This window comes from Gopherus evgoodei, chromosome 4 (assembly GCF_007399415.2).
Source record: "Gopherus evgoodei ecotype Sinaloan lineage chromosome 4, rGopEvg1_v1.p, whole genome shotgun sequence".
Classification (NCBI taxonomy): domain Eukaryota; kingdom Metazoa; phylum Chordata; order Testudines; family Testudinidae; genus Gopherus; species Gopherus evgoodei.
The window spans coordinates 51,517,181-51,542,496 of NC_044325.1; the positions used below are offsets into that span (position 1 = coordinate 51,517,181).

Sequence of the window (25,316 nt, forward strand, 5' to 3'; positions counted from 1 at the left end):
TTGACTTATGGATAGATCAGTGTTAAGGTAAGGCTTTTGTTTTCAATTCACAAACTGTACTGTAGAATTATTTTCTGTGGAATTTCTCAGGGTACAAGGGTTGTATCCATTAGACTGCCAGCTGCCCACTTCACTCAGTCTTGCAGACAGCTGACCTTGTAATTCACAGTTGTTACCATCCATTAGCTAGGCCACAGCCCTCCATGTTAACTAAAATAGCTTGCAATGCAAACACTGCTGCAAACAAAGAAATTGTGCACAAACATACATTCAGGTTTATTAGAATCTAGGGTTTGATAAGAAGTTTTAAACATTTTTTCACTGTAGCATTCTTGTGCCTACAGATAGACATGTGTATGTATGTGATATCTAGTGAAAGATTAAATGTTCTGGCGTTAACAACAGTGACAGATGCAACTGAACTGTGGTCTTATGTTCTTTGATCTCACAGTAAAACCTCAGTAAAAGAAATCGGATATTCTTCATTTAGCAGGACTAGCTTTGCTTACATGCAAAACAAATTCATGATTTAAGAAACTAACAATATGATCTTTACTTATACAAATATTTTAAAATGACTTCGAGATTCCAACCTGCACATCAAATTCCATTTAGAAAAAATGCATATCTGCCAAAGAAAAACAGATTTTTTTTTAAATTACTTCGAAAGTAGGCATTAAACTCACTCCCTGTACTGCAGAGTCATTTTCTTCTAGAGTAATACAAAGAAAGTGTTTCTTCACTATACAAATGGGCTTAATAGCTATTTGTATGGTACTGTTTCTCAAAGACATATTTTGTATCCTTTTTACCATCTCTTCCTGTCTCAGGTGAGCATATGCATACTCTATTGTATTGATTGAAGATAATCTTTTTCTTGTATTGTAGATTATGTTTGGTGAAGTCCTTGAAAAATTCTAAAACTGAGAAAAGAATACTTATTGGATGATATGTTTTTCTTTTAGTGCACACAGTAATTGTAGCCAAAGGAAATAACCGTTCAGCGCAAAGTACAGAGCTTGAGTAAGCGGGTGTAACTCCCATGGAAGTCTCTGGGCCAAATTCTGCTGTGACATAAATTGAGATACAAATTACACATCAGGCGCAAGTTAGTCAGAAAATTAGGGTATTTGATAAAGTGTTGTAACTTGTACCAACGTGACATGTAGGGGCCTTAGAAAATGAGTGCAATTTACAGTTTGAGGTGTGCAAGTGTAGATGTGGCAGGAAAGGTAAGAATATGGGACTTCCATTGAAAACACTGAGAACTTTGACAATAACTTTTCTGGGCCAAAAAAATGAAATCTCCGCCCGCTATGTCTGTGCTACACCCCTTTGTTTGTGTGTAAATTATACTTTTTTGCACAATGAAAGCTAAATGTGCACATTATGCTACTTTATCACACTTGCACGACAAATTTACAGCAAACATGCAACTCTGAGACCACCCTTTACATCATTTCAAAGTTTGACCATTACAGTATACATACTATGAATTTGACTATTGAATTAAGAATTTTGATTATTGCTAGGATTCTCAGAAACTTTCATAGAAATTGGCAAGGCTATTTGACAGATGTGTGTTTTCCCTGTATAAAAAGAGTGATGCATTTTTCTAAACTGTCTTGATTTTGGAAGAATTACTTCAGTAGAAATTGTCAGATGTGTTAGAAGTAGGGTGACCAGATGTCCAGATTTTATAGGGACAATCCTGATTTTTGGGTCTCTCTCTTATATAGGCTCCTATTAACCCCAGCCCCTGTCTTGATTTTTCACATTTGCTGTCTGGTCACCCGAATTAGAAGGTTAGTTGTGCTGGGAGGCTGGCAAGAACAGATAATTCCTTTTATCTTATGCAAACTTGCTGCTGCACAGAGCTTAAAGAAATACAGCATTATGAAGCCAAACACAAAAGTCCCTGCCATAAGAACAAAATTCACATTGATCTGAAACTCTGTGGTTCATTTATTTTTTAAATGGACTACATTTGAGCAGTTTATTGATGTCTAATGTGGCATTCTGCTATTTAAATAGGTTTATATTTGTCACTTGAAAACTCATTGTTTCAAAGCTGAAAAGATGGCAAAGAAGATCATTTGAATTTCAACAAGATGGGATGTTTGGCTTCAGAATGCCCCATATTCAGCCAGGCCCAAAAATGTTCAGACATTTATCTCACTGAAGGTTTCAGGATACAACACATGCCCAGGAATTAACAATGAAATGTGTTAGGTAACTTTACTTTGTGTACCTTAACATGGACCCACATTCATTTAAATGTTATAGTTTTCTAAATATTTGAAAATGGTACTTGTATACAAAAATATTACAAGCTGTATAGAAGAAAAAAGTGATAATACAAATATTCAATGCTTTCCAAAAATGTGCTTTATATACAACTGTATGGCACAAAAATGCTGAACTTAAGTTTTTGGAAAAAGGCAAGAAGAGAACCATGGGAATTGTGTGCCTGCTTTCAGCACCTTGTCATGGTGTCAGCAGTCTGTCACAATATGCCTGGGTCAAGAACATCCGTCTGCTTAGAATTCTGCTTGTCTGAAAATCATTCAAACAGGCAACATTGGAATGTTCTGCATACAGCCATGTTACAAGTACAGAGGCAAGTACCAAATAAACAAGACAAGTACATTTCAAGACTTGCATTCATACTTGGACTCTGATAGCAATTGTATTGTCTTGCACTATGCATTTAGTGTGATCACTTGGAAAATGAGAATTGATGATGATGATGTGGCTTTAAGGTCATCATACATTATTTATCTACCACATTGAAATGCAAGAGCAAGGACCAGTTTGAATAGTCTTAAAATATTTTATAGATGCCTTCATACAACACTTTCGTCTTCCTGTAAAAATGCAAGGACTTCCTGAATCACCACAAATACCTTTTAATTTTTGTAACCCTGCCTAACTTTTCCTTGCGCACTGCACTCCAAACATTTGATGATAGTAGCAAACAGCATTCTCTATACATTCAAGCTTTCAATACACTGAAAAATTTGTGAGGGAGCAAATGGAACAAACCCGAAAAACATGACAAACCTATATGAGATATAAAATATGACTTGCATCTAAGAAAAGTTTGGTACATCTCCTACTGATTTGGCCAGAACTAGGCTCCTTTTGGTGTCAGCACGTAGAGTTGTCGATTGTCCATGAAGGTCCCGATTAAAATCCTAACTACCCTGACATGCAGGACACACACAAATGTACTTCCAGCTATTATATGGGGAACTCTGCAACAATGGATTAGGTATACTGCTGTGTCTGGCTACCAATAGGCAGACACCTCACCTTCCCCTCCACCCCACCCCATCAGATTTAATCTGAAGAATTTTAAAAGTATGCTCGGGGGCTAGGTGACAAGGCTGACGTAGTCTGTGGAATAACTATAAGGACTCTTCACAAGCAATATTACTGGTGTAACATGTCTCTCACCATTGCTTATACAAGTAGAGCTATACATGTAGTTATTCTGAAGCTTTTCCAGTCTGGCAGAGACTCTTCAGGAAGACACTCTTTACTACTAAATTCAGTAGAATCCAATAGTGTTTTAACTGCTGGTCAGCTGCCCCGAGTGGAAGAGTTCCAGTCTGATGGAATGAGAGAGATTTCTGGGAGAGGCAGCTTCAGCTTTGAAATAATGAAGTTTCAAGTAACAAATAAAAAATATAAGCCTAGTTAAACAGCAGAATGTTGCATTAGTCGTCAACATACACACACACGTTTCAAATCCATGTGAATGTAGTTCTCCTGGCAGGGACCTCTGTCATGTGTCATGTAAAAGACATTGTCTATTTATTGTGCCATATGAATAATAATGATTCCAAATCTCTTGCACTACAGCATACTTAGAGCATAGCTGAGAGAGTTTCTGATGAGTGGATTGACAGGAAAAGAAAGATTTTTAAAAGATCTGTTTAGTCTTCCATATTCCCCTCTCCTATTTCCATTTTTAATCTCAGATCTGTGGTAGGCTTTGTTTTTGTCTTCTCACTACTACTTCTCTCTAATTCCTGCTGCTTCTTGCAGATTAAAAAAACAAAACCTAAACAAGGCCAAATTATAACCTCCCAGCACAGTAGAAAGTTGGTGACTCTGGAAAGGAGAACAGATTATCATCATTTTCTGTTTGGGACCCAAGGTCTTGAACCAATGTCCACAGGCCTCGGAGAGCTGCCACTCACTGACTGGCTAATGGTCATCAGAATTAGGACCTGAACTCTGACAAATGAGTCCTGGGAGCCAATTGGTGGAATACTAGAGGTCCTGATTGGTTCACAGCTCCTGTTGAAATGCAGCACAGCAACAGGAAGCTCTCCATAGCTGGTGGCTATCCAGCCAGAACTGGGTTAACTCGCTTAGGGCTGCTTCTCTAGCAATATCTGATTATGCTGCTGATCTTCTGGTAACCAGACCCTGCTTGCCTCCTGACATTCAGTTTGCCCTCTGGACTCCTGGTAGTGGATCCGGCCTGACTCCAGACCCCTGCTCTAACTGCTAGGTCAGACCGCCCATGTCCCAGTCATGACAATTTGCATGGACCACATAGGCCACAGAAGCGGTCTCGGGACCAGCAAAATGGACCTGGCTAATGCTTCAGAAGCACCAGACACACTTGAGTTGGCCAGCTGCCTTCAGAGGACAACTGACCCCTGCAGGGCGATGTCATCCAGCTGAGCCTGGAGAACCAGCTATTCCAAGTCAGAGTTGAATGCCCAAAATGCCAGACTCCAGGCATTGATCAGGCAGCCCTGTTCCCTGATACAGCTGCCAGAACAATTTGATGGTAATTGCCAGAAATTCCGGGGTTTTATAAACCAGTGCCGCCTCCTGTTCATGAGCCACCCACAGTTCAATATTACTGATTGTGCAAAGTTGAGCCTGGTCATCAGCCTGCTGTCCTGGGAAGCCTTAGACTGGGCTTCCCCTTCTTGGAGTGTGACAGCCCAGTACTGTCTTCCTCCAAGGCATGTCAGTACTATTTAATGATCTGCACTGAACTCAAAAAGTGGAGGCTGCCCTAAGGAAGCACCAACAGAGGCTGAGAACTGTTGCCTCCTGTGCCGCACAATTCTGCCACCTTACATACGACACAGACTGGAACAAGGCAGCACAAATGTAATGGTTCCAGTGGGGCCCACAAGAAGGATATTAAAGACAAGTTAGCCAGGGAGGGAGGCCCATGAGTGTGGATATCCTCATGGATCTTGCAGCCCATTTCGATAAATGGTTATGAGAGCAAAGAGGAAAAAATGGGGGTCTTGCAACTCTCCAATCCAGGTACTGTGATCCTTTCACCAGTGCCTCCTGCAGAGCCAATGTAGGTGGATGTGGGTAGTCGAGGACTCACCCCCATAGAAAAGGAATGATGATGCCAATACAATCTCTGTTTCTGCTGCAGTGAGTCAAGTTGCTCCATTTCTGCATGTCTGATATGATCTCCAGGGAAAAGAGTCCCTCGCATTTCAGTCTTGACTGGATCACATCTGGAGCCCCACCCAAGGCCTCCTCACTTGCAGGTGCCAATCCATTTCCACATACCTGGGGCATCCCTGAAAAATCTCATCCTACCAACCCTCATTGACTCAGGCACAGCTGACAATCCGTTCATTTGGTGGCAAGCACAGGAAGTCTGTTTTACACCAGAGTTTTGTAGACAGCACTGTTGGGGATCACATCTGTACCTCAAGAGGTTCAGAAGATGTCAGCTATCCAGGCAGAACCTTCCACTGAAGCTGCATCTGAACTTCCTTCAAAAATAGCAAATAGCAACTGATGTTTTTGAAAAGAAGAATGTGGAAACTGTACCTCCACATCAGGACTATGACTGGCCCATAGAACTGCAGCCAGGAGCAAAAATATCCTTGTCAGAACCAAGAGTACCTCCAGGAGAACCTGGCCCAAGGGTTTATCTACAAGTTGTTCTCGCCAGCTGGGAGTCCACATGTCTCTTCTCTGCTTACCATCTGTAGTCCAATGGCCAAAGGAAAAGAGCCAATCAAATTCTTGAGCAGTATCTGTGACAGTACATCAATCACCACTAGGATGATTGGTCTTCATTTCTGCCTTATGCAGAATTTGCCTACAACAACACAGACAATGTGTCTACAGGTCAAAGCCCCACCCCCTTTTGAAAAAAATCAATGGGTACAAACCCCAATTCCACCCACAATTACTTGTGTCTTCTTCCAACTCAGCTGCCTCATATGTGAAAGAGTAGATTCATTGGGCCCAAGAAGAAATGACAGGACATCTGGAAAATCCAAGAGCAGACTATAAATGGCATGCAGGCCAGCATCAACAGCAAGGCCAACCTACTCAGTGCGACAAATTTTGTGGAGAGCCAGACCATATCTCCACACAGACAGACCTATTCACAAACTGGACTTTCAATTCCTTGGCCCTTTTAAGACCCGGCAGCAGGTTAATCCAGTCACCTTTGAACTACAGCTGTCTTACTCTTTGAAGATTCACCCAGTGTTTCATGTACCACTTTTGAAACCCTAGACAGAAAACCTTTTCCCTCACTGGACCCAACTATCTCCTCTACTGGTACAGGGCCACGAGGAATGTGTGGTTCACAAAATCCTGGATTCTAAATGTAAGCGTGGTGGGCTATGGTATCTTGTTGACTCTTAGGGATATGGCCTTGATGAGTGCACCTGGAAACTTGTGGAAAATATACATGCCCCCACACTTGTGCAAGGGTTCCATAAATATCACCCTGAAAAGCCTGGTCCCATGTTGCCCTGAGGTCACCCCTTGGGGAGGGAGTGATATCAGGGCCTGCAGGTCTTGAACCAAGATCTACAGGGCTTTTGTGGGCTCTGGCACTCAGACTGGGGCTCAGTTGTCCCTGCTCCACCTATGCTCCATCCACCCCCACTGGGCCTCTTTCCTCTGAGGCCCCACCCACTACTTGCACAGAGGGGAGGGGGCAGACAGCAGCAAGCATGGGAGAGGGATGGAAAGGAGTGAGCGGTAGGCAGGGCCTTGGAACAGAGCGCAGGCAGAGCTGGGGGATGAGGCCATGCTCTAGGTGCCAGGGCCCCTTCTGAGTGTGGGCCCAGCATCATTGTAAGCCCAGCATTGCACAGGGCTCTTTGGATCTAATAAGTTTCAACCTGTCATTCAGTGACCTGCTAACTGAACTCTAACTGAGAATCACAGCCCTGGGAACGGACTTGTGGAATACTTGGAGCCCTGATTGTTTCAGAGCTCCTACAGAAACGCAGCACTGGAACAGGAAGCTGTCCCTGCTTAGGACTGCTTCCTCCACAATACCTGCTCCAACTGTTTGCTACTGATCTCCTGGGAACTTGACCCTCCCAACCCCTGACACTCAGTTTGCCTTCTGGCCTGCCTCGGACTCTGACCTTCTGGTATCTAACAGCCCTGACTCCCGACCCCCGCTCTAACTACTCAGTCAGATTGCCCATGTCCCAGTTATGAAAGTCTCAGATTGCAAAAATGTGACCTGTGTTTTTGTAATGACTAATGATATTAGTTTTTAGGGTGACAATCAGAAAACATTTAGACTATAACATCTTTGCACTGACTTTTTAATATTAATTTTCTAACTCTGCATAACTCAGGTATAAAGCACCTTTATCTAAGCCATGATTTTGAAATATGACAACACCGCAAGCCTCTTTGTAGGAGTGATGGGGATTAAAGGAAATCACTGTACAGTTGACCTTGTAAACTTATGTTTAAAAAGCTCTAAAATTAAGCTACTTTAAGCTTCAACTGAAAACTACAGTAACTGCATCCTCCTTCATCTACCTGTGCTTCCCCAGAAATAGTCACCTAGTTCAGATGCCCTGGAAGGCTGTAAACTAGAGTCAGTCAAAAGTTTCAACTGTTGCAAGCAGTCCCGCTGAGGTTCATGAAGGGAACTTTATTGTGTCCAAGGAAGAACAAAAGGGTAAATGTGCAAAAGAGCTCCTGACAAAAGGAGATCCCAGTATAGATTAAAAGTATATAATAGTTTCTTTACTCTATGAGTTTATAGATAATAATCAGCTAAAATGGAGTAATTTAAAAAAAAAATTCTATTGTGCCCAAAATTAGACTTCCACATCTCAGTGGAGGACTAAGATGACTTGGGACATTTCTGATCTACCTGTCTCAACTATCTATTATTATTGCAGAACTGATACTTGTACAGTGGGAAGCTTAGTGATGTCTGAGTGTGATTCTATTGTGTGTAATTATTTAAAAGAAAAAGTGAGAGTGTGGGAGAAATGAGTTAAGGTTTGTGTTTTCAAATAAAGAGACATTTCCTTGAGAAACTGATTTTACATTAGATTTCTGTCCAGTTGGAAAATTGTTGGAAGAGCAGACTAAAAAAGCATTGAAAATATGCAAATAGCATACAGTGAGATTAACTTAGCTCAAAGGAAACTGTATTCCAGTTCTGCCTGAATTTAGCATTGAGTAAGGAGTACTTGAGTTTAACAATTTTAAATGATTAAAATAAGTAAATAATTATACTTATTTTGATTATTAATCATTTTTGTTTTCTGATGTTTCTTATTTCACTTCAAATATCATCCTTAATATTTAGGTACAATTGCATAACACGCTAACGAGAGTCATGGATACTGGTCATCATTCAGTGAACCCTAATCAACGTTCAGTCTTCCAGCTGAAGTCAGTGGGAGTGTCATAAACAGATAGTTAAGGGTTAATAGCACAGAAGTACTTCATGTCTCTTTTGCCTGTAAAGGGTTAACAAGATCAGTGAGCCAGGCTGTCACCTGACCAGAGGACCAATCAGGGGACAGGATACTTTCAAATCTTGAGGGAGGGAAGTTTTTGTGTGTGCTGTTAGAATTTGCTTGTTGTTCACTTTGGGGGCTCAAAGGGACCGGATGTGCAACCAGGTTTCTCTCCAATCTCTCCAATACAGGCTCTTATAAGTTTAAAATAGTGAGTACTGGATAGATAAGGCGAGCTAAGCTTATGCTTGTTTTCTTTATTTGCAAATGTGTATTTGGCTGGGAGGAGTTTAAATGTGTATTTGGTTGGAAGGATTTTAATTTGGTACTTGTATACTTAGGCTGGGAGGGTATTTCCAGTGTCTATAGCTGAAAGACTCTGTACCTATTCCATCTTAAATTTACAAAGATAATTTTTACCTTTGTTCTTTCTTTAATTAAAAGCTTTTCTTGTTTAAGAACGTGATTGTTTTTTTTTTATTATTCTGGTGAGAACCCAGGGGACTGGGTCTGGATTCACCAGGAACTTGAGGAGAAAGGAGGGAAGGGGGAGAGAAAGGTTAATTTTCTCTCTCTGTTAGGATTACTTTCTCTCTTAGGGAGAATCTGGGAGGGAGAGAGAGAAGGAGGAGGGGAGGTAAATTTTCCTCTCTGGTTAAAGATTCAAGGACTTTGAATCACAGTAATCTTCCAGGGTAACCCAGGGAGGGGAAGCCTGGGAGAGGCAACGGTGAGGGAAAGGGTTTACTTTCCTTGTGTTAAGATCCAGAGGGTCTGGGTCTTGGAGGTTCCCGGGCAAGGTTTTGGGGGGACCAGAGTGTACCAGGCACTGTAATTCCTGGTTGGTGGCAGCGCTACAGGTTCTAGGCTGGTGATTGAGCTTAGAGAAATTCATGCTGGTACCCCATCTTTTGGACGCTAAGGTTCAGAGTGGGGAATTATACCATGACAGGGAGTTTTGCCATTAACTTAAACTCCAGCATGATTGGTCATATGCTATCAAATTGAAAGCAAGACCAATAGTTCTAACACACAACTTTTCTGAGGGACTCCAATTGTAGCAACACTAGCTATACAACCATGAAATCTAGGTCAGGAGTCGAAGAATTACATCCTGGGGGGATTTTGTATTTTTTTCCCCACTCCATTTATTCAACGTATTTGAAAATTTTAAAAGCTGTATTATTCAGGACATTTTCTAACTGAATAGCAATTTTAATGATCTGCAGAAAAAGAAAATCAAAGGTTTGAATAGTTCTCTTCTCTCCTGATATGCAGCATTTTGAATACTATGTGCTCCTTCATTTTATGGTTTGTGTGCTCCAGCAACAAGTGGAAAATTCAGGGGAGACCAAAAGGAGGAAGGTTTTAAAAATAAAACTTTTTATTTAACTTTCAAAGATAAATACACAGATTTCGAATGCTTTGCATGGATTCTTTCTCAGCAGAGTATCACTTCAATGCATCTTCAAGAAGCTTATGCTACTGAACATAGATCAGGTACATACGATCTCTAACTACAGTACAATTCTTTCTTTGTCCTTGTGATCAGGGCTGGTGCAAGGATGTTTTGCGCCCTACGCGAAAACTTCCACCTTTTGCCCTCCCCCCCAACCCCGGACCCCGCCCTGAGGTGCCCCCCCGTGGCAGCTCCCCCCTGAGGCACCCCTCTGCCCCAGCTCACCCCTGCTCTGTGCACGAGCACCCCAAGCACGCTGTCGCTGCTTCACTTCTCCTGCCTCCCAGGCTTGCGGTGCCTAATCTGATTGGAGAAGTGAAGCCGCTCAGCCCTGCCCCGCCTCCTCCCCGAGCTCGCCGTGGCTGCTTCACTTCTCCCGCCTCGACGTGCTTGGGGAGGAGGTGGGGCAGGGGTGAGCTGGGGCAGGGTGTTCCCATGCGTGCCTTCCCTGCCCCATTACTTGCTGCAGGCGGCCCCCTCTGTCCTCCCCCGCTCCAGCTCCCTCCACCTAAATGCTGGCGGCAACCAGGGCGGCCGAAGATCCAGCTGCTGCAGTTGCTGCTGAAGAAAACTGCGCCCCCAAATCCTAATGCCCTAGGCGACTGGTCGCCTAAATGGTTGCACTGGCCCTGCTTGTGATGCTGTATGGAATCTGGGGGACACTTGAAGATATTATGAATATCAATAATGTAAAATTGCAATTAGTTGTGCCAGATATGCCATGTAAAGTATCTGCAAAAATGTTATAATTTGCCAAATATGATAATCTAATTTATGTGTTTGTATCACCTTTGTATTATAAGTTATGTATGGTATGTCTGTAGTTCCAAACTTGTGCTGTGCATCTGGGTGACACCCCCAGACAGATTGGCATTAACACTGCCTAGCCTGCTTGACAACCCATTTAGGGACATCAGCTATACAACTGACTCATGAGGGCTTGGCTACACTGGAGAGTTGCAGCACTGGTGAGGGGGTTACAGCACTGCAACTCAGGATGTGGCCACACTTGCAAAGCACAGCCAGCGCTGCAACTCCCTGGTTGCAGCGCTGGCTGTACACCTGGTCTGCCTCAGGTGTAGTGATTCCAGCGCTGGTGATGCAGCGCTGGTCAGCAAGTGTGGACACCACCAGAGCTTTTATTGGCCTCCGGGGTATAAGGAGGTATCCCAGAATTCCTGTCCACAACAAACCAGAAGAATGGCTGAACTCCAATCTCCTCTTAGCTACTTGCTAAAAAACAAACACAGCTGCTCTGTGCTCCAGCGAGCGAGCCAGCAAAGGCAGGAGAATTGCTTTGGAATGTTCAAAGCTGTTTGCTTGAGGAGAGAGGGGGGAGGGGTAATGTTGAGCAACTTTTTATGTGGTCTGATGGCTATTTAGGAGTGCATAATTAGCATTTAGTGAATAAGAGACAGGTGGGGGAAAGGTCAAAACTTTTAAAATGATTGAAGGTAGGCACTGTGTATCTTCCAGTCCTTACAACTTGCAAGGCAGGGAGCTGAGAACAGTGTCAGCTCCAAAAATCCACTCTCTCTGTCCCCCCCACGCTCCCTGTCACATTCCACCCCACCCCCCTCTTTTGAAAAGCACGTTGCAGCCACTTGAATGCTGGGATAGCTGCCCACAGTGCACCACTCCCAACAGCGCTGCAAATGCTGCAAATGTGGCCACACTGCAGCTCTGGTAGCTGTCAGTGTGGCCACACTGCAGCGCTGGCCCTACACAGCTGTACGAACACAGCTGTAACTACCAGCGCTGCAGAACTGTAAGTGTAGCCATGGCCTCATTGAGAGAAGGCAAGGGATACACCTTATGACTCAGCAAGGCATGGAGGAGCATGCCTATGGACAGAACTCTCTGGCTTCCAGGCCAGGTGCTGGGCAGCTTGTGTTTGGAACAAAGGAAATCAAGCTGCATGACAAAAGGCTATAAACAGTCTTGGGAATATCTGCTCTTCCTTTTGTAGCCTGCCCTGACCTTGACATTTCCACTGAGGACTGCCCTAGGCACACTGTGTCATAGTCCTCTCCCTTATAACTAGCAATTCAAATGATAATCAAAATGGCCGGTAGGCAAACTCCTGTCAGCCACAACTGTATTAGTTAACCAGCATCCCTTAGTATAAATTAACTTATAGCAAGAAAAGATCCCAAGGCCTGTACAAACAATTACTTCACCATATTAACATAGGACAATGGGGGCTACAATGTTCTGATTGAGTAGATATGGGACTCTCTCATGTCATAATCTGGAACATCAAAGGTAAGGAAGGCAAAACCAGTTTCTATCCCTCACCCATATATCACAACTCCTTTTTTAGGTTAGAAATGGGATGAATTTCTCCAAATTCCTATTATTTTTCATCTTTAATTGCGAGTCTTTGCAATTCCAGGTTCCAGATAGAAAGGGAGTGCCAAAATACCTCAAGCTAGAAATAGAAGTCAAAACAGGTTTTCTTGATTAAGGACCGAATTCCAGGAAATCTCATAAGAAAGCCCATTTTTACTAGATTTTAAGCCCACTTTTGCAGACTGAAAAATCTAAACTGAACTCAACTCTGAACTGTAAAATCTGTCCCTAATTTGGGCAAAACTAAATCAAATCCTTCAAAAATATTTAAGAGTCTTTCTGGAAGATTCCTGGCCCTTCAACATGGATAGCTGAAGCAGAATCCTGATTAAATACCCTGAATCTCAAAGAGTCCAGGAAAAGGAGGAGGCACAGTAAGCATGAATGCTCCTAACTGGAGCAAAGCAGTAGGAAATTTATTTATAAAGTGCACCTCTCCCCTCTTTAAATGTAAAACAACTATAGAGAAATTTCACTAAGTGACAGTGTTAGCTCAAAAGAACTGCAAAAGAAAGCACCTCCACAAACCACAGCAACAACTCAAAACTCCCCCAGAGGAGAGAAGAGCCTAAGTGATTAAGCAGGCCTTGCAAAATGCCCTGAAGGTTAAAAAAAAAAAATTAGATAGGACTCTTCAGTCAATATTTTAAAAAGTGGAAGTCAAAAGTGAGGAAATCAGAAAGGAGCATAAACTCTGGCAAATGAAGTGTAAAAATATAATTAGGAAGACCAAAAAAAATTTGAAAAATAGCTAGCCAAAGACTGAAAAAATAATAGCAAAAAAAATTTTTAAGTACATCAGAAGCAAGAAGCCTGCTAAACAACCAGTGGGGCCACTGGATGATCAAGATGCTAAAGGAGCGCTCAAGGATGACAAGGCCATTGCAGAGAAACTAAATTAATTCTTTACATCAATCAGCCTTTGTGGCTGAGGATGTGAGGGAGATTCCCAAACCTGAGCCAGTCTTTCTAGGTGACAAATCTGAAGAACTGTCCTAGACTGAGGTGTTATTACAGGAGGTTTTGGAACAAATTGATAAATTAAACAGTAATAAATCACAAGGACCACATGATATTCATCCAAGAGTTCTGAGAGAACTCAAATGTGAAATTGCAGAACTGCTAACTGTGGTCTGTAACCTATCATTTAAATTAGCTTCTGTACCAGATGACAGGAGGATAGCTAGTGTGACAACGATTTTTTAAAAGGGCTCCGAAGTGACCCCAGCAATTAAAGGCCGGAAAGTCTGACTTCAGTACCAGGCAAACTGGTTGAAACTATAGTAAAGAACAAAGTCAGCAGACACATGGATGAACGTAATTTGTTGGGGGAAAAGTCAACATATTTTTTGTAAAGGGAAATCATGCCTCACCAATCTACTAGAATTCTTTGAGGATGTGGACAAAGGGGATCCAGTGGATATAGTTTACTTATATTTTCAGGAAGCCTTTGACAAGGTCTTTCATCAAAGGCTCTGAAGCAAAGTGAACTGTCATGGGATAAGAGGGAAGGTGCTCTCATAAATTGGTGACTGGTTAAATGATAGAAAACAAAGAGTAGGAATAAATGGTCAGTTTTCAGAATGGAGAGAGATAAATAGTTGTGTCACCCAGGGGTCTGTACTGGGAGCAGTTCTATTCATAAATGATCTGGAAAAAGGGGTAAATAGTGAGGTGGCAAAATTTGCAGATGATACAAAACTACTGGTGTGGGGGATAGACCGGAGAATCACACTGTCGCCAGGAAAAGGCAAGTCTACGTGATTGGAGACTCTTTACTGAGAAGAATAGACAGGCCTGTAACTAGACCTGATCGGGAGAACAGAAGGGTGTGCTGTCTGCCAGGGGCTAAGATACAGGATGTGGACCTGAGGCTGAATAGGATCCTAGCGGGAGCGGGAAAGAATCCGTTGATTGTCCTTCATGTGGGAACGAATGATACGGCTAGTTACTCGCTGGACTGTATCAAGGAGGACTATGCCAGACTGGGGAAGATGCTCAAAGAAATCGAGGCTCAGGTGATCTTCAGTGGGATTCTGCCGGTTCCTAGAGCAGGGCGACGAAGGAGTGACAAGATTATGGCGATCAACAGATGGCTCAGGCACTGGTGTTATAAGGAGGGCTTTGGGATGTACGGTCATTGGGAAGCGTTTACGGATAGACAACTGTTCGCTCAGGATGGACTTCATCTAAGTAAGGAGGGAAATAGAATTCTAGGATGGAGGCTCGCCAACCTCATCAAGAGAGCTTTAAACTAGGAAGTTGGGGGAGATGGTTGGGAGATGTTCAGGAGATCTCCATGCCGGAATATAACCTGGAGAGGGAAGTAAACAAAGTGAGAGGGGATACCCTTGTGGACCAAAGAATTGATCCAAGGAGGAATAGTGGAGTAGAAACCAGAGTAACGGTTGATGCTGGTGGTAGAAGGTCTGTGCACGACGGGGGAAAGAATGTCACTGACGCCAAACGCCAAAAATTAAAATGTCTGTACACTAATGCGAGGAGCCTAGGTAACAAGATGGAGGAACTGGAGCTACTGGTGCAGGAAGTGAAATCGGATATTATAGGGATAACAGAAACCTGGTGGAATAGTACTCATGACTGGAGTACAGGTATTGAAGGCTATGTGCTGTTTAGAAAAGACAGGAAGAAAGGCAAAGGTGGTGGAGTAGCCTTGTACATCAATGATGAGATTAACTATAATGAAATAAGAAGCGATGGAATGGATAAGACAGAGTCTGTCTGGGCAAAAATCACACTGGGTAAAAAAGCAACTAGAGCTTCCCCTGAGATAGTGCTTGGGGTGTGCTATAGACCACCGGGATCTGATTTGGATATGGATAGAGACCTCTTTAATGTCTTTAATGAAGTAAACACAAAGGGGAAATGTGTGATTATGGGAGACTTCAACTTCCCGGATATAGACTGGAGGACGAGTGCTTGCAAGAATAATAGGGGTCAGATTTTTCTCGATGTGATAGCAGATGGATTTCTTCATCAAGTAGTTGAAGTACCTACGAGAGGGGATGCCATTTTAGATTTGGTTTTGGTGAGCAGTGAGGACCTCGTAGAAGAAATGGTGGTAGGGGACAACCTTGGTTCGAGTGATCATGAGCTGATTCAGTTCAAACTAGGATGGAAGGATAAACAAATGTAGATCTGGGATTAGGGTTTTTGACTTCTCGAGGGCTAATTTTAAAGAGTTAAGGAAATTAGTTAGGGAAGTGGATTGGACGGAGGAACTTGTGGATTTAAATTCGGAGGAGGCCTGGAATTACTTTAAGTCGAAGCTGCGGAAATTGTCGGAAGCCTGCATCCCAAGAAAGGGGAAAAAAACCATGGGCAGGAGTTGTAGGCCAAGCTGGATGAGCAAGCAACTCAGAGAGGGGATTAGAAAAAAGCAGAAAGCTTACAGGGAGTGGAAGAAAGGCGGGATTAGCAAGGGAAGCTACCTTGGTGAGGTCAGAACATGTAGGGATAAAGTGAGGAAGGCTAAAAGCTGCATTGAACTGGACCTTGCAAAGGGAATCAAAACCAATAGTAAAAGGTTCTACAGCCACATAAATACGAAGAAAACAAAGAAAGAAGTGAGGCCGCTATACACTGAGGATGGAATGGAGGTTAAGGATAACCTAGGCATGGCCCAATATCTAAATAAGTACTTTGCCTCAGTTTTTAATAAGACTAGTGAGGAGTTTAGCGATGATGGAGGGATGATAAATGGGAATGTGGATATGGAGATGGATATTACCGCAACTGAGGTAGAGGCCAAACTTGAACAGCTTAATGGGACAAAATCGGAGGGCCTGGACAATCTCCATCTGAGGATATTAAAGGAACTGGCGCATGAAATTGCGAGCTCGTTAGTGAGAATTTTTAAGCAATCGATAAACTCGGGGGTTGTGCCGTACGACTGGAGGATTGCTAACGTAGTTCCTATTTTTAAGAAAGGGAATAAAAGTGATCTGGGTAATTATAGGCCTGTTAGCTTGACGTCTGTAGTATGTAAGGTCTTGGAAAAAATTTTAAGGGAGAAAGTAGTTAAGGACATAGAGGTCAATGGTAATTGGGACGAATTGCAACATGGATTTACTAAAGGTAGATCGTGCCAAACCAATCTGATCTCCTTCTTTGAGAAGGTGACGGATTACTTAGATAAAGGAAATGCGGTAGATATAATTTACCTCGATTTCAGTAAGGCGTTTGACACGGTTCCACATGGGGAACTGTTAGTTAAATTGGAAAAGATGGGGATGAATATGAAAGTTGTAAGGTGGATAAGGAACTGGTTAAAGGGGAGACTCCAGCGGGTCGTATTGAAGGGTGAACTGTCAGGCTGGAAGGAGGTCACTAGTGGAGTCCCTCAAGGATCGGTTTTGGGACCGATCTTATTTAACCTTTTTATTACTGACCTTGGCACAAAGAGCGGGAATGTGCTAATAAAGTTTGTGGATGACACAAAGCTGGGGGGTATTGCTAACACGGAGAAGGAAAGGGATACTATTCAGGAAGATCTGGACCACCTTGTAAACTGGAGTAATAGTAATAGGATGAAATACAATAGTGAAAAGTGCAAGGTCATGCACTTAGGGATTAATAAGAAATTAAGATATACGTTGGGGACGCATCAGTTGGAAGCGACAGAGGAGGAGAAGGATCTTGGGGTATTGGTTGATAGCAGGATGACTATGAGCCGCCAATGCGATACGGCTGTTAAAAAAGCAAATGCGATTTTAGGATGCATCAGGCGAGGTATTTCCAGCAAGGATAAGGTGGTGTTAGTACCGTTATAAAAGGTGCTGGTGAGACCCCATCTGGAATATTGTGTGCAGTTCTGGTGTCCCATGTTCAAGAAGGATGAATTCAAACTGGAACAGGTCCAGAGACGGGCTACTAGGATGATCCGAGGAATGGAAAACCTGCCTTATGAAAGGAGACTCAAAGAGCTTGGCTTGTTTAGCCTGGCCAAAAGAAGGCTGCGGGGGGATATGCTTGCTCTATATAAATATATCAGGGGGGTTAACATTAGGGAGGGAGAGGAATTATTTAAGTTTAGTACTAATGTAGGCACGAGGATGAATGGGTACAAACTGGATATAAGGAAGTTTAGACTTGAAATTAGACGAAGGTTTCTAACCATTAGGGAAGTGAAGTTCTGGAACAGCCTTCCGAGGGAAGTAGTGGGGGCAAAAGACTTTTCTGGCTTTAAGACTAAGCTTGATAAGTATATGGAGGGGATGTTATGATAGGATAGTTTAATTTGGGCAACTGATCTTGGATTATCACCAGATAAGTCTGCTCAATGGTCTGCGGGGAGATGTTGGATGGGATGGGAACTGAGTTACTGCAGAGAATTCCTTCTTGGGTGCTGGCTGGTGAGTCTTGCCCACATGCTCAGGGTTTAGCTGATTGCCATATTTGGGGTCGGGAAGGAATTTTCCTCCAGGGCGGACTGGCAGGGACCGTGGAGGTTTTTCGCCTTCCCCTGCAGCGTGGGGCATGGGTCGCTTGCTGGTGGATTCTCTGCAGCTTGAGGTCTTCAAACCAATTTTGAGGATTTCAATAACTCAGTCCTGGGTTATAAAAGTGGATGGGTAGGGTTCTGTGGCCTGCCTTGTGCAGGAGGTCAGACTAGATGATCATATTGGTCCCTTCTGACCTATGAGTCTATGAGTCTACTCAAGATAGCAGTCTGCTTGGGATGTAACTTAGAGCTACAAAAGGATCTCTCAAAACCGGGTGACTGGGCAACAAAATGGCAGATGAAAATCAACGCTGATAAACGCAAATTAATGCACACTGGAAAACATAATCCCAACTATACATATAAAATGATGGCATCTAAATTATCTGTTAGCACTCAAGAATGAGATCTTGGAATCACTGTGAATAATTCTCTGAAAACATCCACTCAATATGCAGCAGCGGTCAAAAAAGCTAACAGAATGCTGGGAACCATTAAGAAATAGATAGATATAGGATAGAAAATATCATGTTGTCTCTATATAAATCCATGCTATGCCCACATCTTGAATACTGCATGCAGATGTGGTTGTCCCATCTCAAAAAAGATATACTGGAATTGGAAAAGGTTTGGAAAAGGGCAACAATAATTATTAGAGGTCTGTAACGGCTTCGGTATGAGGAGAGATAAATAAAACTGGGACTTTTCAGCTTGGAAAAGAGACGACAAGAGGGAATATGATAGAGGTCTATAAAATCATGACAGGTGTGGAGAAAGTAAATAAGGAAGTGTTATTTACTCCTTCTCATAACACAAGAACTAGGGGTCACCAAATGAAATTAATAGGCAGCAAGTTTAAAACAAACACACAGTCAACCTGTCGAACTCCTTGCCAGAAGATGTTGAGAAGTCCAAGACACTAACAGGTTTTTTTAAAAAAAGAACTAGATAAGTTCATGCAGTATAGGTCCATCAATGGCTATTAGCTAGGATAGGCAGAGATGGTTTCTCCCTAGCCTCTGTTTGCCAGAAGCTGAGAATGAGTGACAAGGGGATGGATCACTTGATTACCTGTTCTGTTCTTTCACTCTGGGGCACCTGGCATTGGCCACTGTTGGAAGACTGGATACTGGGCTAGATGGCCTTTGGTCTGACCCAGTATGGCTGTTATGATGTTCAATAAGGTAAACAAATTTTAGTGTGGAGGCCTACCTTTCCTGCGCACACTGTCTAGAGTCTCCATGGAGACTGCCACTGAGAGTCACCCAGCTGATCTCCTATAGCAGGATGGAGCATAAAAAGAAAAATGCTCTTTAAAACAGACACAACACTTATAGGAATTTATTGATCAAAATCAACACCTTTAGTATCATGGGGAAAACAAACGAGAAATCAATGCAGATTACAAAACAGTGATATAATAGGCACCTTGAGAGGAAACACCTCTGAGGAAGTTGAGTTTTGTACTAGCTGAAATTTTTGAGCAGACTATTAGTGAAGCCCTTATGGACAAAAAGCATGAATTGATCTCATCATCATCATCATCATTATATATGAAAGGTCACAACTTTCTTAACAAGGAAAGATGAAAGGAAAACTCATGGTTATAATGCCTGGGCTACTGAGGATCCAAACAGATCTCTAAACTGTAAAGCTTGTGAAAAGTCAGTGACATCTGTTTACTCAGCTGAGGGGTTATCACTTCCCCTATCCGCTGTGAATGTTTTCCTATTTCACTGGCATCACCCCTACCTTATACAAATTGATCATCAGCCAACTAGCTCCCATTCAAACCTAACTTCCGCTAAACTTCAGGAAAGAAAAAAGATCTTAGTCCAATGCAAAACCTTTAAAAATCAAGAACATTCTCACAGCAAACTAAAAGTTCCTGCACTCTCTTTCTGAATAAGTACATTTGCAGAGAGAACAGACACTGCTGAATGGTTTATCTCAAAACCTTAAGGTCTCCAAGGGCCAGGTACTCATGCAACATCTTGAACTGAATTGTTGGGTACAAGAGATGAGGACACTGAGAACTGAAATAAAACATATCAGGTCCTTCTAAAGGCATAAAGCTTGGATAATAGTTTGAAAAGAGCTCTCTTAATTGCTATTAATGTAATTATAATTAGGGACCATTTATTGTCCATCAATGACATGTTACATGTAATTTAGTGAGTTGGCTGCTAACAAGGTGATAAGATCTATATTTGTTGGTAGAGTTAACTATGTTTAGTTTATGGTTTCTTAAATCTTAACTAAATATGACTCTTTACACTAAGACAAACACGGTGGGTGAGCTAATATCTTTTGTTGGACCAACTTCTGTTGGCAAAAAAGACAAGCTTTCAAGCTCCACAGAGCTCTTCTTCACATCTGGGATGACCTGAAGAGTTCTGTGGAGCTTGAAAGCTGGTCTCTTTCAACAACAGAAGTTGATCAAATACAAGATATTATCTCAACTGTCTTGTCTCTCATATATCCTAGGACCAACAAGGCTACAACAACACTGCAAACAGTCTTTAAAATATAGTTCAAAGTTTTAACCAGAGCAATGTAATAATAATACTGCGTCTATTTCTAATTATACTGTGACATCTAAACAGTTAGTTGAGTGATGTCATAGGGCTTTTTGAGTTGTGAGCATTTAAATTTCACCTGGGAGGAAAAAAATACTAGTAAAGAGCGATAGTCTCTTGCTGAAATGCATAAACCACATTCTGAGATGGAATGGCTTAAAAAGAGGGCAAACTTTTTGTGCCCCTTTCTTTCCTACTCAAATTATTGCAGCGATTGCAAAAACTTGATATTATCCAAAATATCAGAGAGAGAATGAAAGATTTTGACAACTCTCACTATACAAAAAAGGATTCATCTATAGAGAAAAAGATCAATTGGTTTTGCAAGTTAAAATTACAGTGCATAAGGGAATAAAATGCATAATACTGAACAAATAAATTTAGGGCATCAAATTCTACTTTAAAAGTAAACAAGGATTTGCAGAACAAGAAAGCATTTAAGGTCTTGGAGTGGGAAAGGTCTGCAAAACCTGCTATTAAATAGCTTTGAGACAGTATCAACATTTTGTAAAATATTTCACATTAACAGTGTCCTACCTGAATTGTACTGGAAGAAAGGATTTTCAGTCATCAGCTTTGCAAAAATGTAACTGTTCCATTTTCTTTCTTCAGCTAAAGCAGTTACTCCCAATCAGTTATTCAGCAAACACATGCCCATTTAAAAGTCAGACAATTAAGCCACAGACTGTGTGTGACCCAAGCCATTTTCAGTGCTGAGTCAAATGCTTATGCTTAACATGGAGGAAATTTCAAATATATCAAATGATCTGCTGCCAGTACCTGTGCTATTGTGCAGATCAAGTTTAGGCCAGTCTACTCGTCCTCGATGTGTTCCAAATTACCGTAGTAGTTTCCCAGTCATGCAGTTCTCTGACTCCTAACTGGAATTTCCAGAGACACTTGCAGCTTGTAATTAAGCAAGGTTATTTTAGGCACTGACCTAAGTTCCAGTAGAATGTTAGCTGTATCCACCGAGATAGCAAGAGAGAATTTAATCTAAGTCAGTCACTCGGTTACCTTGCAAAGCTGATGTAGGACAGTATTAAATCTGTAGTTCATGAATATCAAAGTAAATATTTCATCCCTGGTTTGATTTTAATATTTTAACTTCCAGGAAAAAAAAACCTGTTGACTTAAAACGAGGCAGTTTAGAATTTGTTTTAGGATATAACTGATCATATGCTTGGAACAAGTATATTAATAGGAGAAGTTGTAACTTCCCTAATGGAGTGACTCAGATGGTACAAAACAATATGAAACAGACATTAGCAGCTGCCTTTCTAATGTTTTTATTTGTACCACACTATATCGTAGTCTCAATGGGAATGAGGAATCGCTTGAAAAGCTGAACTTTATTACAATTTCTCCTAGTTACTCCTTAACTTCCCTGGGCTCTCCTTTCTGTACACTGCTCTACCAAACCTGGCTTTCCCCTGAACTCCTTTTGGATTGGGCTTCTTTACTTTAAACAGTTTGACAGTTAACATTTAAAGGCTCAGTCATGCCCCAGAGCTCACTGATCACTGCTTCTGATTCACCTATTTTTCTTCCCAACTCAGCTTTCCTCCCCAAACCCTTGCTCTTAGGGTAGAGCGAGGTTGCTGGTCTCCCAGGAAGAACCACACCAAACAGCACTGTCACTGGTCCAGATTAAAATGAAAGCTGTAGTTCCAATCTTTCCCCTTTGAACAAAACTCTCAATTTATTAAATAGTTTTAAACATACATCTCCTACATGATGAATATCACTATACTCAGCATAAACAAATACTAGTACTGAAAACATAGCCTGATTCTTCCATAGCCCTACAAATATACTGATATTTAATCCTAGCATCCCAAAGCCACCTCCAAATGCAAGACAAGCTCTGGCACCCTACTCTAACATTAGCGTCACCTGGACTTCAAATTCCAGACCTGAATGGATGCGAGAGTTGTGACATGTAAACTGCAGGATATGCATAAACATAGTGTACTCAAATATGTCATTTAAATTTGCACTGAATAAACCTTTTTAAAAGAAAGCTACTTCTGATGAGCAGTATTGACAGATTTAGTGGTATAAAAAAAGCTATGAGTGGGGAAAGGGGAGAAATCACTTGAGAGAAACACCTACTTTATAATTCAGAGCCCTTGACTTCTAAGCCACAGACCTGAACCTGGCCTAGCACAATGGTAACCCAAAGTCTTAGACTGGATGATGGCCTGGTGACTGCCGTAAAGTGATTTTGATAGTCTCATATCAGTTCCTAGTGGTCATGTGCCTACATCAGAAAAAACCATTACATTTCATACTCCTGGCACCTGTGTTGGCAAACTTAGCAAAGGCCAAAGATGAATTGGCCATAGTAGCTGAACTTCCTTTACAACCCTACAGGTGGTCCCTCCAGATTTTTGTTGAGTCATTTTAGCAAAGTAGGATGGAGAAGCTTGTACCCTCAAGTCCTATTAGTTAGAACAAGACATGTCCAAAGATCAGTTCGGGTTCATTATCACCAAAACATCTTCAAGTAACCCTATGTCTCTCATTGAACAATGATGATCTGACTCACCCCTAATTCAAAACTTGTCAACTTCCATGGCATATGAATAAAAACAGAAGTGGTAAGACACACTTCTCCAATTAAACAGCACTCACACATAGCTTTCCACACTTCATCTTCACACTCAGGGTGAATAACTTTTAAGGAGAGGGGAAAGAGCATCAAAATTCACCATATATTGGGAATAGCAAGATACGGCCTGCTTGCTGCTCACTTAATACTCAATAGCAAATAGCAATGTCTCAGAAGAGAAAGCAAACTGTATCTCTATAGTTAAACTGCATCCTGCAACAATAAAGCAATACACACAGTAATACACAGGTTCCCATTTTTACTTCTTCCCTAAATAGTTTTAAAAACTCCTTCCATTGCTGGAGGACATTAAGATGAAACTAGATTCAAAATCAAATGTAATTTAAAAATGTCACTCTTCATTCAATGAGTTGAACTTCACAATTACTGCATTGTGGAACGTGCAAGTACTGAACAGTCTTCCCTACTACTTAACATCTCAGTGCAAGAAACAGCTCCACTTGTCCTGATTTTCAAGTCTTCAGAAAGCTGAACTGAACATTTTGAACTCAGCTTGTTTTCCATGTCATTGATTTGATTGACACTTTGTCATCTCAGTATTCTCAGAACAACATTTACAAAATCATTTCTTAATTTCCTGTACAGTAGAACCTCAGAGTTACAAACACCAGAGTTACGAACTGACTGGTCAACCACATTCCTCATTTGCAATCAGGCAGCACCAGACACACACGTACAAAAGCAAATACAGTACTGTTTTAAAACGTAAATACTAAAAAGTAAAGGGAAAGTTTAAAAAAAATTTGATAAACTAAGGAAACTTTTTCTGTGCTTGTTTCATTTAAATTAAGATGTTTAAATGCAGTATTTTTCTTCTGCAAATTAAAGTTTCAAAGTTGTAGTACGTCAATGTTCAGTTGTAAAGTTTTGAAAGAACTATAACGTTTTGTTCATAGTTATGAACAACCTTCCTTCCCGAGATGTTCATAACCCAGAGGCTCTACTGTAATTGTAAACCAAGGGTTTCAAATCTATTGCAGTCATAGCAGTTTGAATTTCATCTAGACCGTTGCTAATCTCCACTGAGTTCTCACTAAGTAAACCAAACAAATCTATTTATCTAGATTTCTACTACACCCCACTTATCACTGCACCATCTGAATATCATTATCCCTGGGTGGTGTGTACCAGGAATCAGAGAAGCCTGCTTTTTCTCCCACTCCTCCTCCACAGTGGATACTAAAGAGCAAAATATCAAATCTTCAGTCAGTTCAGGACTATTTTACAGCAATATCATTCCCTTAATTTCTGTAATAAAATCATCAAAAGTCATCCAACTGCAAAATAAAAACAGAACTCTGCTTAGAAACTGTTCACTTTTCCCTTATTATGTTTCAAAAGTTCATTTTTAGATTTTTCTTTGCCTATCCAGAGACAAATCTGCGGGTGCATTGTAAGAAATTCAACAAATTGTTTCTTTAACCATCTTCATTTTTAAATCATTTTCTGAGGCATTGCTTCTATTATTTGTAACACACAGAGCATCCCCCCCAAAATCAAACTTTAAAAAGTATGTTCATGAGAAATTCTATTAAAATAAAATACCACTGTTTAACCAAGGAGGCACTGAATGTGAGAGATACATAGAAAACATTCATGTTTTCCCAAAAACTGTTTGAAAGGCTCTTCACCTGTCAAATTCCAATGACATCTCCCTCCAAACCCCTTGGAAAAGCTTAACTTAAGCAAAGAAAACTTCAGATGAATGTACTGAAGGATTCTGGTAATCACAGGCACTGTAAACCTATTTGTTTCCACCTAAAAATTCTGGGAATGCATCGCACACAAACTTAAAAGGTATTAAATGCCTCAGTGCGAGTAATTAAAGCAATTGGCTACAAGCTGACAGTTAAAGTTTTACCACATGGTACAATTTAAAGTAAAATATGATGACCAGATTTAGATCTCAAAAAAGAATCACGAGGTCAGCAGTTGGAGTTTTTGAATGAACTGGCCACGCACATACCATTGCCTGAGACAGTAAACAGTGGTCATAAGCAATATGACAGGCATTGCAACAAGTACAGTACCTCAGCATACACATACTTCCTCTGAAATCCAAGCTTAAGGGCAGATATAT

General features: G+C 41.4%; 1 protein-coding gene across 3 annotated transcripts in view; it reads right to left on the bottom strand.

The window, feature by feature from the left end:
- Nucleotides 1–25,316, bottom strand: part of AKAP6 (A-kinase anchoring protein 6) — a 404,712-nt gene that overhangs the window by 260,255 nt on the left and 119,141 nt on the right. The window lies entirely within an intron of this gene.